The sequence below is a fragment of the Mustela erminea genome, chromosome 1 (assembly GCF_009829155.1).
Source record: "Mustela erminea isolate mMusErm1 chromosome 1, mMusErm1.Pri, whole genome shotgun sequence".
In the NCBI taxonomy this organism is placed as follows: domain Eukaryota; kingdom Metazoa; phylum Chordata; class Mammalia; order Carnivora; family Mustelidae; genus Mustela; species Mustela erminea.
The window spans coordinates 208,965,012-208,983,675 of record NC_045614.1 but is presented as its reverse complement, the minus strand read 5'-3'; positions in this window follow the sequence as shown (position 1 = coordinate 208,983,675).

The following is an 18,664-nucleotide window of genomic DNA, read 5'->3' as shown; positions in this document are numbered from 1 at the left end:
CCCAGTGTTGGGCTCTCTGCTTGCCAGGGAGCCTGGTTCTCCATCTCCTTCTACTGCTCCCCCTGCTTGTGCTCTCTCGCTCTCTCTGTCAAATAAATAAATAAAATCTAAAAAATAATAATAAAAAAATTAAAGGGTTGGCTGGACTGAGTTCTCCTCTGTAGGCTCCTGGGGAGGAAGATCCTCTGTGATGCTTTCTCTCATTGACAGAATTCAGTCCTTCAGGACCAAGAACCTGAACCTTATTTACATGCTGACATCAGCCAGTGACTACCAGTCACCCAAATTCCTTGCCTTTGGCTCCCTTCATCTTCATGCCAGCAAAGAGTGTGTTGACTCCTCACGCTTCAAATTTCTGACTTCCTCTTCTGAGATGAGCCAGAAAAAACTCTAAGCTTTAAAAGGCTCATGTGATTAGGTCAGGCCCACCAGGGTAATGTCCTTATCTTAGGGTCAGTGGTGCTATCTAATCATCTAATCTAATCTAATTTAATTAATCATGGGAGCAAAATCCATTATAGTCACAAATCTGGGGATTATACAGGCTGTTTATCATCAGGCATCGGGGTATTGGACACCATCTCTGAGTTCTGCCAACCACACCTGGCTTCAAGAATGATCAGCCCAGGACCAGTCCTGTTTCATCTTGCTGCAGAATGGGTTCCCTGGGAAGCAGGCTTGGAGACAAGGTTAGCTTGCAGGAGGTTTAGTGGGAGTGCTGGAGGACCAGCTCTGTGCAAGGAAGGGGAAGGAAGAGAGGGCTCTGAAGCTAGGCTGGTCCTCCAGAGGTATTCCGAGGTGGGGCAGCCCCGGGGCATGGCCAAGACCATGGATGGGGACTGCCCCAGACAGGGGTTCACTGGGGGATGTCCCTGAAGATACAATAGGGGCAACACTGGAGCAGGTGAGGGAAGGGACTCTTCATTTCCAGCCGGCGCATCACTCTGACGGCGTTGCACTATGGTTCTGAGCGTCTCTGGTGCATCCAGTATTATTTTGAAATAGAGCCCAGATGTCCTGTTATTTCATCTACAAAGAGTTCCGTATTGCTTCCTCTGTAGACACTTCACTATGCGTCATTGTAAGCCAACAGTGAGGGGCCCCCAGAGAAAAGATGAGATACAGCGTTAGTCACAGCAGAGAAGCCATTTTAGGGCCCCACCTGTTCCCCTTCCTTTCTTCCTCCCCACGTGATGGGGTCCCAGCCCCTCCCTGCAGAACTTCCTAGGACGTGTCAGAATTATAGTGAAATGCACACATCTCAGTAGTTAAGGATATCCACCCCGGAGGGAAGGGAACATAAAGCCAACCAGCTCCACCAGGTCAGGAAACAGCCTAACCAGATGGGAGCTGAGAGCAGTGATAAGAACTCCCAGGGTTAGAGGAAAAGTGAGCAAACCCTGGGATCCTTGCCCAGGATAACGAGCCCAAGACCCGGTCCCGGATCCCGTTCAGAGCCCAGAGACCCTTTGCTCGTCCCATTGTGACTGCTGCTTCATTACCATGTTAAAATCTCCACTCGAGGAGGAGCACAGACCTTACTATCAGAATGTAATGTAGGTATAGGTGTGTTTCCTTAAGATGCATGCGTGACCGTACACCCCCCTCTATACAGGGTGACAAAACTCCCCTAACCCTAAATAAAAGGAACTCACTCACCCCTGTTCCAGGAGGCTCGGCTTCGGAAGTTATTCTCCGTGAGGCCAGATGAAGTGCCTGTGAGGCAGATAAAGTGTCCTTTGTGTGATGACCCCACCCGACGTGGCCTCTACCTGTGACTCACCAAGGAGCGAACTCACGTGAGTTCCGTGAGTTCCGTCAAGTCTTCAACATCCAAGGAACCCTGATAGCATGATCTCACCTGAAAAGAAATTAGTATTTCATATGATAAAAATGCAGGTAGTGCTAAAACTTCTTATTGTCTCATAGCTGTCCCAACTGTCCCTCCAACTCTGCATTTCTCCTTCTCTGAAGTTTGCGTGTTTAAATCAAAATGGAAAATCAACGGACTCTCTCTTTCTCCTTGCACTTGACTTGTTAGTGGGAGCAGATCCTTGGCTCACCGGCTAGAGTTTGCTAGTTGTACCCATATGCTGTCCTGGTGCACGTTTCTTTGCTCCTCGTGTTTCCTGTAAATTGGTCATTGGATCTAAAGTTTGATCAGTTCAGGACTGATTTTTTTGGCAAGATTTGTCCAAAGATGGTGATGTGTTCCTATTGTGAGGTGCAGAAGGTTGGGGAGTGATGTTCTGGAACGTTGGTGAGGCTAAGAAAGAATTCATGAGACATCTTTGGTGCAAGAAGGTGATTTTATTAAAGCCCCGGGGACAGGACTCGTGGGCAGAAAGAGCTGCTGTGCGAGGTTGACTGTGAGGGGTGACTGATCGTATACTTGGGAGGTGAGGTAGGTAAGGAAAAAAGGAGGTGTCCAAAAGGACTTTCAACAGCTAAAGAAGACCTTCAGGGTATGGGAGCCCTGGCTTTTGTCACCTTAAGGTTGTTTTGTCTTTAGTAAGGCCCCAACATTGAGACATTGAAATCTGGGAGCTTTCTGGAGGCACGTCACACTCTGCCTATCTCAGGTCCTTGTCAATGGGCTGAAGGTCATAAAAAAACTAATTTTGTTTCCTTTCCCTTCTGCCTCTGTTTCCCACATCATCATGGAGGGGAGGGTGATGTGGGGGCTCCAGAAAATTGAGTTATGTGTCTCTGGAAGCTAGGCTATTGATAAGAATGCTTTTTCCTTGTCAATCACTGAGACATTGGAATGGAATGGAGACTCACTTCTTGCAGGATCGTGTTCTAAACAGAAATAAGTTTTGATGAAGATTCACTAGGTAGCTTCTGACCTGTAACTCAGAATTCACTGAAGTGCCAGTGACTCAGCAAAGCGTCACCTCATTGTATGGAAAGCAAGATCAGCAACTGTGTTGGACTCTGTCTGCATCAGGCAAGAAGTACCTGCACTAATGGAAGGAAGAAGCTCCAACCATTTCCTCAAGAGATGCACTTTTTAAATGATTTTTAAAAAATTTTTGGACACAGAGAGAGACAGCGAGAGAGGGAACATAAGTAGGAGAAGCAGGTTCCCCACTGAGCAGGGATCCTGATGCGGGGCTCGATCCCAGGACCCTGGGATCATGACCTGAGCTGAAGCAGATGCTTAACGACTAAGCCACCAAGGCGCCCCAAGAGATGTTTCTAATGAAATTTTACTTCTTCTTTTTTTAAAAAAATGTTTTCCTGGGTCTTTAATAGGGCTTACTAATGTTATGAGTGAATCCTATCCCTCAATTGGTGCATGTTTTATCCACTTATTTTTAGTGTAATCTCCATATCCAATGTGGGGCTTGAACCCATGACCCCTGACATCAAGCACCACAAGCTCCAGCAAGCCAGGTGCCCCTGAAACTTTGCTTCTTACACTTAAAAATGATGCATCAAATGTTGTGAGCAAGTGTCTGTTACCGATCATGTTCATGACAATTCACTCCAGAAGAAAGGTGTATTGTTAATTTGTAAAATTTATTTATTTGTTTGTTTATGAATTATTAACTTATTTGAAAGAGAGAGAGAGAGAGAGCATGCCCTTCCCCTCACTGTCTTTGTCTCTCTCTCTCTCTCTTAAATAAATAAATAAATAACATTTAAAAAAAAATGTGTAAGGGAGTATATGGACTTAAAAAATTCTTTTAGGGGACACATACACAAAATGTTTAAAACACCACTGTCCCAACTTACCCATCCTTTTTCTCAGCCTGAACATTGGCATTTCTGTTTCTTCACTGTTTAAGAAAAATGGGGAAGTACTTGCTTTGCTTTTGCATCAGCAAAAGCCTGTGTGACTAACTGCATGCTTGCTTTCAAAAAAGATTTGTATGTAATGAATCTTAAAATATGTCTATACTTGTATTCTGGACAGCTCAAATAATGGCAGAGAAGAAAACAGATCCCCTTTAGAGAAAGGAGGAAAGAATGTATAGGAACAGAGATGGAACGGTCAGTACTATAAGCCTGCCCTAAATTTCTTTTTTATTAAAGTCATGACAAGTCACCTGGGTGGCTCAGTCGGTTAAGCCTCTGCCTTCCGTTCAGGTCATGATCTCAGGGTCCTGGCATCAAGCCGTGTGTTGGGCCCCCTGCTCTGCAGGGGGCCTGCCTCTCCCTCTCCCTCTGCTCCTCCCCTTGCTCATTCTCTCTCTCTCTCAAACGAATAAAAAAAAAAAAATCGTGACACTTTTTTTTTCATTGATTAGCCTTTAATCTTGAGATAGCTTAGGTTTGTTTCTTCTCAATCTATTTCAACTCACTCTGTGTACAATTCAGATGATTTTTTCGCCCAAACCTGACTCTTTAAACTCACTGTCAGAAAGAAATAAAATACATAGAATCTCACGTTAAAAAAAACAAACAAACATAGAATAACGTGGAGGTTTGCTCTTCAATAAAAGCCAAAATGTGGACATCCTGACTTGCAAATTTGCTCCATTGTGACTAAAATCTTCTAAATAAAAAATATACACACAAAAATTCTAAATCCTCATTTCTAAAACACAGACAATTCTTTTTTTTTTTTTGAACTGTGGTAAAAACACATAGCATAACATGTACCGTCTTTATCTTTATTTTTTAATTTTTTTTTATTTTTTTAAAGATTTTATTTATTTATTTGTCAGAGAGAGAGCGAGCGAGAGCGAGCATAGGCAGACAGAGTGGAAGGCAGAGTCAGAGGGAGAAGCAGGCTCCCTGCGGAGCAAGGAGCCTGATGTGGGACTCGATCCCAAGACGCTGGGATCATGACCTGAGCTGAAGGCAGCTGCTTAACCAACTGAGCCACCCAGGCGTCCCCATCTTTATCTTTAAATGTACAACTCAGGGGTGTTAACTATGTTGACATTGTTCTACCGCAGAGCCCCAGAACTTCATCTTGCAAAACTGAAACTCTGTACCTACTGAAGAACAACTCCTCAGTTCCCCCTCCCCATGGTCTCTGGCAACCACGATTCTTTGTTTCTTTCTTTCTTTTTTGGTAATCTCCATACCCAGTGTGGAGCTCGAAATCATAGCCCCGAGATCAAGAGTCAGACCATCTAGGGACCGAGCCAACCAGGCCCTCCTTCCATTCTTTGTTTCTATTATTTTGCCATTTTTAGAAATGTCATATGAAGGGAATCCTAGAGTATTTTGTCTTTTTGTCACTGGCCTATTTCACTTAGTGTAATGTCCTCAAGACGCATGCATGCTGTAGTATGTGAGGGGATTTCCTTTTTAAAGGCTGAATAATATTCCGTTGCATGTATATATGTTTTCTCCAGCTGTTCACCCATCAATGGACATTTCGATTGCTTTTATCTCTTGGCTATTGTGAATAATGCTGCAATGAACATGGGTGTCTTCTCTGTCTTCAAGATCCTGTTTTCAATTCTATGAATATAGACATGGAAGTGAGATGACTAGATTAGACAGTAGTTCTATTTTTAATTTTTTGAGGCATCACCATACTACTTTCCATAGCAGCTGCACCATTTTATATCCTGCTTAGAAGAAAACCACAGGCCCCAGTGATGTCACTTGGATTAAGTCCCCAAGTCAGTAAAACCAAGACTTAATACCTAACCAGACTGCAAGTTGCAACCCCCTAGGGATGTAACATTTAGCTTGTCAACATGGGAATTTTCTGGTCAGTGCTAGGAAATTTATTGATAGACCCATTCTAGTCCCCATTGGTGGGTGACCTTGCCTAAAGCCACAGATTCTTTGCTAATCATTTCCTTATCTCCACTCCTTCTCTGCCTTTAAAAACTTTTCCTTTTCTGTAGCCCTTTGGAGATCCCCTCTACTTGCTAGATGGGATGCTGCCCAATCCATGAATCAATTAAGAAAGCCAACTAGATCTTTAAAGTGTACTTGATTGAGTTTTTGCTATTTAACAATCCCCACCAAGAGTGCACACGGTTCCAATTTCCTGTATACCCATCAGCACTTGCTATCTTCTGTGGTTTTTATCATGGCTATCCCAATGCATGTTAGGTGATATGTCATCGAGGTTTTGATTTATGTTTATCTAATGGTTAGTGATATCATGCATCTTCTGTTATGCTTGTTCATTATTTGTACATCTTCAGAGAAATGTCAATCCAAGTCCTTTGTCCATTTTTTAATCAGATTACTTTTGTTGTTGTTGAGTTGTAGGAGTTCTTTTTTTTTTTTTTAAGATTTTTTTGTATTTATTCATCAGAGACAGAAAGAGGGAGAGAGTGAGCATTAGCAAGGGGAGTGGCAGGCAGAGGGAGAAGCAGACTCCCTGCTGATTAGGGAGCCTGATGTGGGACTCGATCCCAGGACCCTGGGAATCATGACCTGAGCTGAAGGCAGACTCTTAACCGACTGAGCCACCCAGGTGTCCTGAGTTGTAGGAGTTCTTTATATATTCTGGATATTAACCTCTTAACAGATACACGATTTGCAAATGTTTTCTTCCTTCTGTTGGTTGCCTTTTCATTTTGTTGATTGTTTCCTTTGATGTGCAGACATTTTTTAAGTGTGATGTAGTTCAAGGAGTCAATTTTTGTTTTTGTTACCTGTGCTTTTGGTGTCATATACCAAAAAACCACTGCCAAATCTAATGTTATGAAGCTTTTCTCCTACGTTTTCTTCTAAAATTTATATAGTTTTATATTTTGTGTTTAGGTCTTTAATCCATCATGAGCTGGCATATGGTGTAAGGTAAGGGTCCAACTTCATTTCCTTGTGTGTGGATATCCAATTTTTCCAGTACAATTTATTGAAGACAGTATTCTTTCGCTCTTTTGTGGTCTTGGCAGCTTTGCTGAAGATCATCTGATGATGGAAGGGATTATTTCTGGGATCTCTATTCCGTTCCATTGGTCTCTGTATCTGTTTTTAAGCCCAAATGCATTTTTTTAATTAACATAGTTTTATAACATGTTTTGAAGTTGGGAAGTATGAGGCCTCTAACTTTATTCTTTTTTGAGGATTATTTTGCTGTTTGGGTCCCTTGAGATTCTGAATAGATTTTTGGATTTTTTTCTATTTCTACAAAAAGAACCTTGGGATTTGATAGGGACTGCAGCAGTTTCGTAGATCACTTTAGGTGGTATGGGACGTATTAACCACATATGAAGTCTTCCAGGATGTCTTTCCATTTATTTATGTCTTCTTTAATTTCTTTCAGTAATGTTTTAGAATTTTTGGTATATAAATATTTCACTTCCTTGGTTAAGTTTATTCCTATATTTTATTCTTTTTGATACTATCATAAATCGAATTGTTTTCTTGAATTCTTTTCAGATCATTCATTGTTCATGTATAGAAATGTGACTAATTTTTGTGTATTGATTTTGTATACTATAGCTTTGCTGAATTTGTTAGTCTGCCTTAAATTCCACACTCTGGAAATATAAACAATTTTACAGGGAATTTTATTTCATTTAATCTTTGCTGGATCATTATTTGGAAATATAATAGACGACATACTCAGCTATTACTCTATAGAAAATAAAGATACTTTTTTGTAGTCCTGTCTTTTTTTACTCTTTCATTGCAGATAGGAATTGAGTGTGTACATATTCCAGGCACCATGCTAGGATCTGGGTATATATTGAACTCTCTGGGGAGCTCTTAAACTATAGATGGGCTGTGTGATTGAGCAGAAAGAGATGCCAGGTGGTGGAAATGAAGGACCCAACTCATGTTCCTCCTCTATTAGAAAGCTCTCCCATGTGCCATGCAGTTGGAAAGTACAGCGAACGTTGCAAAAGTCTTAACATAGACTGAACAGAATGTCAGTGAAAGGCAAGTAGAATACTTTTCAGTAACATAAAAATTGGGCCTAAAATGAATCTTCCAAGGAAAATACATGAAGATACCAGTTTCTTGGTTTGTTGAGAAGAAATTTGGAAGAGAGTTTGAGTATATCTAACAAGCTAGTTTGCCTACTGTTCTGAGAAAAGTCATTTTTGTTCTCTTTCATTTTCTAAAAGGAGCTAAGCATTGCTCCATATGGCCCCTGAGTTAACTAGTTGAATTAAGATAAAAGGAAACCATCATACTCAAGTTCTTTCAAAACTTTCTTACATGAGACAATTGAACTAAATACATTAGAACATGTTCTGTAGGAAGAGAACTCACAGGTCATTTATGGAGGCTACTTATTGGGTTCAGTGGCCAAAGAAGGAAGAGGTGGTACCAAACATTGTCCCCACACTGCACTCTATCCATAACTGCAAGGTGCTACCTTGTATGGTCTGGCATCTCCCTGCGGGGTGGATGGGCCCGGAGATACTACTAGTCACTTTCCCTGGGTCATGATATTTGATTGTTCTGTACCCTCATCTTCAGGTGCTTGCTCAACAGGTGAGTGTAGGGGCCTGAGTCACATCTTAATGAGTCATCTCAATTAACAGGGTGTGCACTGGGGTGATCATACCCTGGGACTAGTGCTATTTCCTTTATGGTCCAACTCAGTTCCTAAGCAGGGCTTCCTTCCCATCTTCTCCAAGCTGTTACTACAGATGTGGGGCATCCTTCTCAATGACTCATTTACTACAAAGTTCTGCTCATTAAGAGGCAAAGGTGCTTTTAGTTAGAGGAGATGGTGACAAAGCATTTGCTCAACTGCTTTATCTTGCTTTCTTTTGCTTAGTGAACCCAACAACCAAACAATTTCTGGGTCAGATCATGGTGACCAGCATGAGATTCTTTTGCTTTCTTTTTCTCATTGTTCGAGATGATATAATCACAAATAGAACTTTAAGAAACTCCTTGTGTAACCATACTTTGAAAAGTATCCTCTGGGGCCCCCGGATAGCTCAGTGGGTTAAACCTCTGCCTTCAGCTCAGGTCATGATCCCGGGGTCCTGGGATCGAGCTCCATGTTGGGCTCTCTGCTCAGCAGGGAGTCTGCTTCTCCCTCTCTCTCTCTCTCTGCCTGCCTCTCTGCCTTCTTGTGCTCTGTGTCAAATAAATAAATAAAACCTTAAAAAAAAAAAAAAAAGAAAAGGTATCCTTTGAGGGATTTATGTGAAGCCCTCTGGAAAGGATTAGGCGCACCATTAAAGACAAGTTTCGAGGTGCCTGGGTGTCTCGGTCGGTTAAGCAGCCCATTCTTGATTTTGGCTCAGGTCATGATCTCAGCATTATGAGATCAGTCCCTGAGTTGGGCTCTGAGCTGGGCATGGAGCCTGCTTAAGATTATCTCTCTCTCTCTGCCCCTCCCTCACATGTGCACACATGCTGTCTCTCTTTCTTTCTCTCCCTCTCTCTCTTGAAAAAAGAAAGAAAGAAAGAAAAGTTCCAAGCCAGTGTTTCCAGATGGCAGATTTATTTGTGGGGTCCACGAGCTTTCTTCCAGAAATTAAACAATTTGCTTTTGGGGCACCTGGGTGGCTCAGTCAATAAGCATCTACTTTTGGTTTAGGTCATTATCCCAAGGTCCTGGAATAAAGCCCCACATTGGGCTCCCTACTCAACAGGAGACCTGCTTCTCCCTCTGCCCCTGCTTGTTCTCTCTCTCTCTCTCAAATAAATAAATAAATAAATAAATCGTTTAAAAAATTTGCTTTCACTTTGATAGTGAACTTAGAAGTATAATACAGGGGCGCTGGGGTGGCTCAGTGGGTTAGGCTTCTGCCTTCGGCTCGGGTCATGATCCCAGGGTGCTGGGATTGAGCCCCGCATAGGGCTTTCTGCTCAGCAGGGAGCCTGCTTCCTCCTCTCTCTCTGCCTGCCTCTCTGCCTACTTGTGATCTCTGTCAAATAAATAAATAAAATCTTTAAAAAAAAAGTATAATACAGGCATATTCTGGAATCATCAGAATGTACTGTTTTATGTTTGTGTTTAGGATCTTCTTGGGGCACGGTAGTACTATTTTGACTATTTTTAGGTAATGGGACATAAACAAAGATCAACTTAGTATGATCTATTTCAGCCAAGTGGCAGTCAAATAATATTAATCATATATTGTATGATTGCACATTCATCATAGTTTGATTAAAAAAAGTAATGGCTGAATTGATTCATTGCAGCATGTGTGGTAGATAAGCTGTGCTGAACTCAAATATTAAATTAATGTTTTTTGCTTTAGTTTTATTGTTTTACATTTTTGATTATAATTCATTTACAAATTGGATTTGATTTGATTTTTTAAAAAGATTTTATTTATTTATTTGTCAGAGAGAGAGAGCAAGTGAGCGAGCACAGGCAGGCAGAGTGGCAGGCAGAGGCAGAGGGAGAAGCAGGCTCCCTGCCAAGCAAGGAGCCTGACGTGGGACTCAATCCCAGGACGCTGGGATCATGACCTGAGCCGAAGGCAGCTGTTTAACCAACTGAGCCACCCAGGCGTCCCTGAATTTGATTTTATTATATGAGAGCTACAAATTGAAACTTATACTTAGTTTTAAATTCCTACATACTTAGGGAATATTATAATAAAAAATTTTCAACATTGGGAGATGCCAAAGAAGCTTTTTTTTTTCCCTTTAAAGGTGCCCAAACATTTCTCAAGTTTAAGGAACATCCTGCTAAATAAACAGATCTGATGATAAGAGATGGGCCCTCTTGCTCTCCTATCTTATAATTATTGTCCTGGTGGCTCTCAACCCTGACCACACCTCAGAGTCAACAGAGGAGCTTTAAAAAAATACTGTACTGTATCAGCTATGCTAACATCAGATATAGCTGTACAAAAAAAATAGAGTTTTAAGGAGTGCCTGTGTGGCTCAGTGGGTTAAGCATCTGCCTTTGGCTCAGGTCATGACCTCAGGGTCCTGGGATCAAGCCCTGCATCAGGCTCCCTGCTCAGTAGGGAGTCTACTTCTCCATCTCCCTCTTCCCCTTCCCTGCTTCTGCTCTTTCTCTCATTCTCTCTCTCTCAAATAAATAAATAAAATCTTAAAAAAAGACTTTTAAGACACAAATTGTTACCGGAGGTAAAGAATGACATTTTATAATGACAAAAAGGTTAATCCATCAAGCAAAATAGAAAATCTAAATATATACACATGTACCAACAGAACCCCATTACATGAGGCAACACAGACAGAATTGAAGGGAGAAACAGAAAACGATAGTTGAAGACTTCAATATCCCGCTTTCAATGATATATAGAACAACTATGCAGAAAATCAGCAAGGAAATAGAAGATTCAAACAATACTATAAACCGACTAGACCTAATAGGCATCTGTGGAACATTAACAACAGAACACATATTTTTCTCAATTGCTTATGGAACATTCTCCAGTATGGATCATATGTAAGGCCGTGCAAAAAGTCTCAAAAAATTTAAAAGGATTGAAATAATAAGAAAACATGTTCTCTGACCATAATGGAATGAATCAGAAATCAGTAACAGAAAGAAATTTGGGACATTCACATATATGTAGAAATTAAACAACATACTCATAAACAATCGATGGGTCAAAGAAGTAATCACAAGGAAAATTAGAAAACACTTAGAGATAAACAAACAGGAAAACACAACATGCCAAAACTTATGGGATGCAGCTAAAGCTTCAAGGGGAAATTACAGCTGTAAATACCTATATTGAGAAAGAAGAGGGGCCCCTGGGTGATGCAGTCAGTTAAGCATCCAACCCTTGGTGTCGGCTCAGGTCATGATCTCAGGAACTTGGGATCCAGCCCCAAGTTGGGCTCCATGGTCAGCGTGGAGTCTGCTTGAGACTCTCTCCCTCTCCCTTTGCATCTCCTTCTCTCTCTTTCTTTCTGAAATAAATAAATCTTAAAAAGAAAAAAGTAAGAAAGACCTAAAATCAATAACCCAACATTTCACCTTAAGAAACTAGAAGACAAAGAGCAAACTAAACCCAAAGAAACAGAAGGGAATAAAAGAACGGATGATAGAGTGAGAAGGGAGTTGGGGGAAACTGGAGGGGCAGATGAACCATGAGAGACTGTGGACTCTGAGAAACAATCTGAGGGTTTTGAGGGGAGGGTGGGAGGTTGGGTGAGCCTGGTGTTGGGTATTATGGAGGGCACGTATTGCATGGAGCACTGGGTGTGGTTCATAAGCAATGAATTCTGTTACACTGAAAAGAAATTAAAAAAAAAGAAAACAAAGGTTACCTGAGGGGAGGGAATAGAGTGAAAAATAAAAGAAATAGAGAATAGAAAAAGAGTAGAGAAAATCAACGAAACCAAAAGTTGATTATTTGAGAAGATCAATAAAACTGACAAACTGTTAGCTGAAAAAAGGAGACCAGAAGTGCTGAGATCAGGAACGAAAGAGGGGACACTAGTATCAACCATTCAGACATAAAAGGACTATAAAGGAATATGATAAACAATTGTATGCCAAAAAGATTAGATAACTTAGACGAAATGGATAAATTCTACAAAGATGAAAACTACAAAAACTAATTCAAGAAGAAACCGAAAATCTGAATAGATTTATAGCAAGTAAAAAAATTGAGTTAGTAATCCAATCCTATAACAATCCAATTTCCCACAAAGAAAAACTCACACCAGCATGGTATCACTGATGGATTTTACCAAACATTTAAAGAAAAATTAACACCAATTCTTCACAAACACTTCCAAAAACAGAGGAGGAAACCTTTCCCAAAGCATCCTATAAGGGCAACATTACCCTGAGACTGAAAGCAGACAATGTGTCCAAAAATGACAGACCAATATCTTTTATGAAAATGAATGTGAAAGTCCTCAACAACACACTAGCAAACTGTATCCAGTCTGCTAAAAAGGAGTATACATCATAATTGAGGGAGATTTATTCTGGCAATGCAGGTCCATTTAACATGCAAAAAAAAAAAAAAAAAAAAAGAAGGACCAAAACAAAAACAAAACAAAACAATAGATCATGTTAGTAGACACAGAAAAAGCAACTGACAAGCATATGACATACAATACCCTTTCATGATTAAAAATACCTAACAGACTGGAAATAGGAGGAAACTTCTTCACCTTGATAAAGGGTATCTACAAAAAACCCCACAGCTAACATCATAGTTAATGGTACAAGACCATAAGCTTTCTCTCTAAGGTCAGGAACAAGACACTATTCACTTTTATTAGACATTGTATTAGAAGTTCTATCTGGGGCAATTAGGTAAGAAAAACAAACAAAAGATATCTGTACTAGAAAAGAAGAAGTAAAATGATCTCTATTTATAGATGATATAGTCCTGTATATAGAAAATCCTAGGGGAACCTGGGTAGCTCGGTTAAGTGTCTGCCTTCAGCTCAGGTCATGATATCAGGGTCCTGGGATACACCCCATGTCAGGCTCCCTGCTCAGCAGGGAGTCTGCTTCTCCCTCTCCCTCTGCCTCTCCTTCCTGCTTCTGTTTTCTCTCTTGCTCACTTTCCCTTTCAAATAAATAAAATCTTAAAAAAATATAGAAAATCCTAAGGAATCCACCAAAGCCACCATAAAAACTAGTAAATAAGCTCAGTAAGGTGGCAGGGTAAATATATAAAAATTTTGCTTTTAGCTTTGGCCGCTGTGAGGCTGGGGAGATTCCAGCCCTGCTGAGGAAGTTGAATCTCATTGTACTCTTACTCTTCAACTTTTCCGCAAAGCCCTTCAATAAAATGGTTTGGTTCCCCTCACCTCACAGTGGTTTTTTTGTTTTGTTTTGTTTTGTTTTGTTTTTTGCTTCTATACACTAGCAACAAACAATTTGATAATTAATTTAAGAAAAACAATTCCATTTCCAATATCACCAAGTAGAATAAAATACTTAGGAATACATTTAATCAAAGAAGTGCAAAGATTAGACATTGAAAACTAAAAAACATTATTGACGGGTGCTGGCTCAGTCAATAGAGCCATGCAATCCTCAATCTCAGGGTCATAAGTTCAAGTCCCACATTGGGCGTGTAGCCTACTTTAAATAAATAAGTAAGTAAGTAAATAAATAAAGTTATTGAAAGAAATTAAAGAAGACTTAAAAAAATGGAAAGATATACTATATTCATGGATTGGAAGATCCAATACGACCAATTTGGCACTATTTTCCCAAGTCAGCCTAGAGATTCAGTGCAGTCCTTACCCAATACCAGCTGGCTTCCCTCCCCCCGCCAAACTGAAAAGTTGATTCAAAAATTCATCTTTTGTTGTCCTGTGCATTGTAGGATATTTAGTAATATCTCTGGCTTCTACCTGCGAGATGTTAGCTCTCATCAATCCTTGGGTAAAGAGGTTTTGGAAGACAGGTTTGGAAGTTCCCTCATGCACAAAAGCACTGAATGGTGTGAAAATATGGGGAGGCAGCAGGAACCAGCAAGAATCTTCTACAGTCAACACCTGTACCACTCAGAACCACTTGTGGTTCTGCTATAGCTGATTCTTTTGGGTGATGACTGATCACAATTAAAATAAAAAAAAGTCTTGTAATAGGGAAGTTAGTGGGACAGCTATAGTTCCCATTTCTCAAGATGGTCTCCAGGCCATAATAAACCCTCATTTTCTTCCTCCTCTCTCATCCCAGGAGATTCTCCTCACTCTCAGTCAGCACCTCTTCTGGTCTAAGCTGCTTGCCTGCTGGGATAAACTAGAGCTTTATCCCTGAGAGGTTCGTGCCCACTTGTTTGGCTGCTGTCAGCTTCTGTTCCTGGAATTGCTTGTTCCCAGTCATTCCTTGACATGGAAGCCCCAAAATGTGCCCCAAGGGAATTCGCAGCATTCCAGACCCACTCTTCCTTGCCCTCTTGTGTAATTGTAACTTAACTTTCTCCTAAGAACTGGGGTGCTTTGTGGGGCCAGTGACCGAGGGACAGTGACCTGGAGGACAGGAAGAAGCGGAACTAGAGAGGAGTCTGGTGTGTGGTAGCCCAGATGAGAGTGTAGACTAGCAATGGGGCAGTAGGGTTGGAAATGAGAGGACTCAAGAGCTATTCGGGAGGTAGAATGATCAGGACTTGGTGAAGAGTTGGGTGAGGAGCAAGAAGGAAGAGTCAGAGACACCTTGCAGAGCTCTGGCCTGAGCTGAAGGGTGCACCCGGGGGTCTGTTGCGGAGTGGCACACAGCAGAGTTGGTTGGAGGCGGGGGAGGAGGAGGTTTGAAAGTTCATCTATTCGTCTCTTGAGTATTGATTTCTTAGTAAGTGGCGCTAAGGAAAGGATGGAGTCAAAGACTGTCCTTGCCCCCGGGGAGGGCTCAGTCTAGTGGGCAAAGAAGGAACGTCCACAAATAAAAGTAATCCAGCAGAATCGCGTGTCAGAGCATTTCTGCTTTTCAACCCACCAGTCCTACTCCTGGACAGTGACGCGAGGAAACAGCGCTAAAGAAAACAGTGAATCCATTTAAATTCAGCATGTCTCCCAAAAGGCCACCCTTCGCACCCTTTGCCTGAGGAACTGAAGACAAATGAGCACACCTGACCTCAAGTTGCTCACAGTCCACTGGAAAAAATAAAACAAGCGTGAGAGTAACTGTGATATGAAACATGTGGATCAGAGCCAGAGGAGAAATGCTGGCAGAGGGGTGGGCAGCCGGGCAGACCCCTCAGACGGACCTGCATCCCCCACAGGATTCAGATACCCCCCCTCAACACTTTCTCCTAGGGACAGAATTAGATGGGAATTTTTTTTCTGGCTAGAAAATGTTTGCAATATTAACTCTCTTAACTGGTTAATGTTAAGGTAATTTCTCTAGGAAACATTACTTACATTGGTTGAGGGGTCTGGGAGGGCCTAATAGTGTTTTTGAAACTTCCCATTAGCAGGGTTGACAGATTAAAAATACAGGACATCCATGGGGCTCCTGGGTGCTTAGTTGCTTAAGTATCTGCCTTTGACTCAGGTTACGATCCCAGAGTCCTGGGATGGGGTCCCACGTCGGGGGTCTCAGCTCAGCGGGGAGCCTGCTTCTCCCTCTACCCCTCACCCTGCCCCACTCATGCATACCCGTGCTCTCTATCTCAAATAAATAAAATCTTAAAAAGAAAAATACAGAACATCCAGTTACATGCGAATTTCAGGTAAAAAAAAAAATGAATGTTTTAGTATAAGGATGCCCCAAATATTGCATAGGACACAGATTATAAAGGTATTTGTTGTTTATCTGAAATGACATATGTGGCACAAAGATGACCTCTACATTTTTAGGTGGTAGGAGTCATTTAGAAAATCTCAGAGAGGGAATGATACATTTTTATACTTAAAAAACTCGTATTAATCTTTCTATAGGTTAAGATGCCGGAGTATTCAAAGGATTATGCAACAAGATTTTTAAATTTTCTCCCTCCCCCTCCCCTTCCTCCTCCTTCTTTTTCTTCTTCTTCTTTTTTAGTATAAGTAGGTCCCCTGCCATGTTTGGGAAAAGGACCTGTTCATTGTTCATCTGAAATTCAACTGTAATTCAGACTTGATGCTGTATTTTTATTTGCTAAATCTAGGGACTGAAACCACACGCAGCCATTAGCTGCACGCTGCTCTCTTCCTACTTCCCCACGACGCGCCCGGCCGGGTAAGAATCTGTCATACCAGCGAGTTGTGAACCCGAACAGGGTGATTTGTCCTCATCTAGTGGCAGCCCCGGTGTACGTTATGTGCGTCCAATGCCTCGCTTCATCAATTCTGCAGTATTTAACGGAGTGTTAGCTACAGAGTTAAAAAAAATAAATAAATAAAAGATTCCCGGGGCGCCTGGGTGGCTCAGGTGTTGGGTGTCTGCCTTCGGCTCGGTTCAGGATCTCAGGGTCCTGGGCTCCAGCCCTGCATCGGGCTTCCTGCTCGGTGAGGAGCCTGCTTCTCCCTCTCTCACTCCCCCTGCTTGTGTTCCCTCTCTCACTGTGTCTCTCTCTGCCAAATGAATAAATAACATCTTAAAAAAAAAGTCCTTGTTTTGGGAAGCTTGCCTTTTAGCAGAATGGGCTATACTGAGGCAGATCGCTCTAAAATCTCTCCTGGGTAGCACCTGGATGAATGAGTGGGTACAGAGTCACCACGATGGCTTCTATGTCTTTAAGAGGTGGAGGTCTTTTTAGGAAGATTTCAGACTGGACAATGTACCTTTTTATCCTATAAAAATCATAATCATCTCTTTTTCGAACTCAGATTCCAGACTCTTAAAAAAATGATGAGATTTGGGACTATGCTCTTCGTTGTTTACTTAAGGACTAACTCCAATCCCTTGGAAAAACGGACTTTCCACTTGACAGAGGAGAGGCGAATGTTTTTCTTGTTCATTCATTTTTCCCTCAGTTCCTTCCTCTCCCATGGAGCTAGGAAATTTTGGGGGAGGATCGGGGGTGGGGGCAGTGAGATTTACCCTGAGGACACTTTAATTTTTTAAAATATTTATTATTTAAGGGGGGGAGTGGCCTCTGAAGGAGGGGGAGAGACTCTGAAGCAGACCCTCCCGCCCCACCCCCTGCCCCCGCCCTGCAATCATGACCTGAGCCGAAATCAAGAGTCCCATGCTAAATGGACTGAGCCACCCAGGTGCCCCAAGGACAGTTTAATTTAAACCGGCGACTGAAAGCAACAATCTATTTTCTCCCTCTTCCCCAAACCTCTTTTTTCTAAGCCAGACTATCTACTCCGCCAACTTTTTCTTTCTCCCTCACCACTTTTACTTTATCCACAAGATAGCTTCTGCTAGAATGTGAGTCCCACATGGGACGGGCTTCATGAAAGGTAGGAAACTGGTGTTATTTTTTGCATGAAAACCATCAAATTCTCTCTTCTTGACGTTTTCCTCTTGGGTGACAGAAAAAAAATAGTCCTAGTTTTCCTCCATCAATATAAATATCGCGTGACAAATACCCACATGTATTTATGTGGTCCCCATACCTTGAATCTGTGGTCACCTACACCCAAGAAAAAAATGCAGTGACAAGAAACTGGGTGTACTGGGACTGGTTAAGTGACAGGGCAGTCTGTGGGTGTCAGAGATGTATTTATTAGCATTCACTTCCTTGTTCCTTTTGAGAAAGCAAATTTGAGGAAGCTTATTAAAAACAGATCATTGAAGGGTCCCCAGCCTGAGTATCAATTGTGTTCAACATCAGAGTACACGTGTCCAGATAGGGGTGCCTGGGTAGCTCAGGGGGGTGAGGGGTCCGACTTGGTTTCAGCTCAGGTCATGATCTCATGGGTCATGAGATCGAGCCCTGCCCTGGGCTCCGGGCTCCCCCATTCTCCGTTCTCTACCGCAGCCCCTCCCCTTGCTCTCGCTCTAAAGTAAATAAATCTTTAAAGAACAAAAAACCAAAAATAAACCTGTCCAGATGGCAGGAGGAATCAGTTTATACGTGGGATTGGGGAGTATCCTTAGAAGTTTGAGTGTATTCTGAGAAGAGGGATTTGAAAAAAGCACACAGTTCAGTTCAGGAAAGCAGAGTTGGCAATGCCAGTACAAACTCACTTAATCAGGCCTGTGCTCCCTCCAAGTCTTAAGTTGAGGTTGTGAAAAGGCGAAAAGCAAGCGAATGAGCTCCTTGTCCGGGAGCTGTGGTTACCCAGCGCTGGACATTGCAACGTTGGGCCCGGGCATCCGGTCCGTCTGCCGCGAGTATCTCGTGAAGGTGTGGCTTGTAGTGGCATTTCTCCATGAAAATTTATTAGGTCTAAGCGCGACAACAACAAAATCAAAGACTTCTGGCTGCAGTGTTTATTACAGAAAATTGTTCATGGCAATAGGGTTTAAAACAAAAAC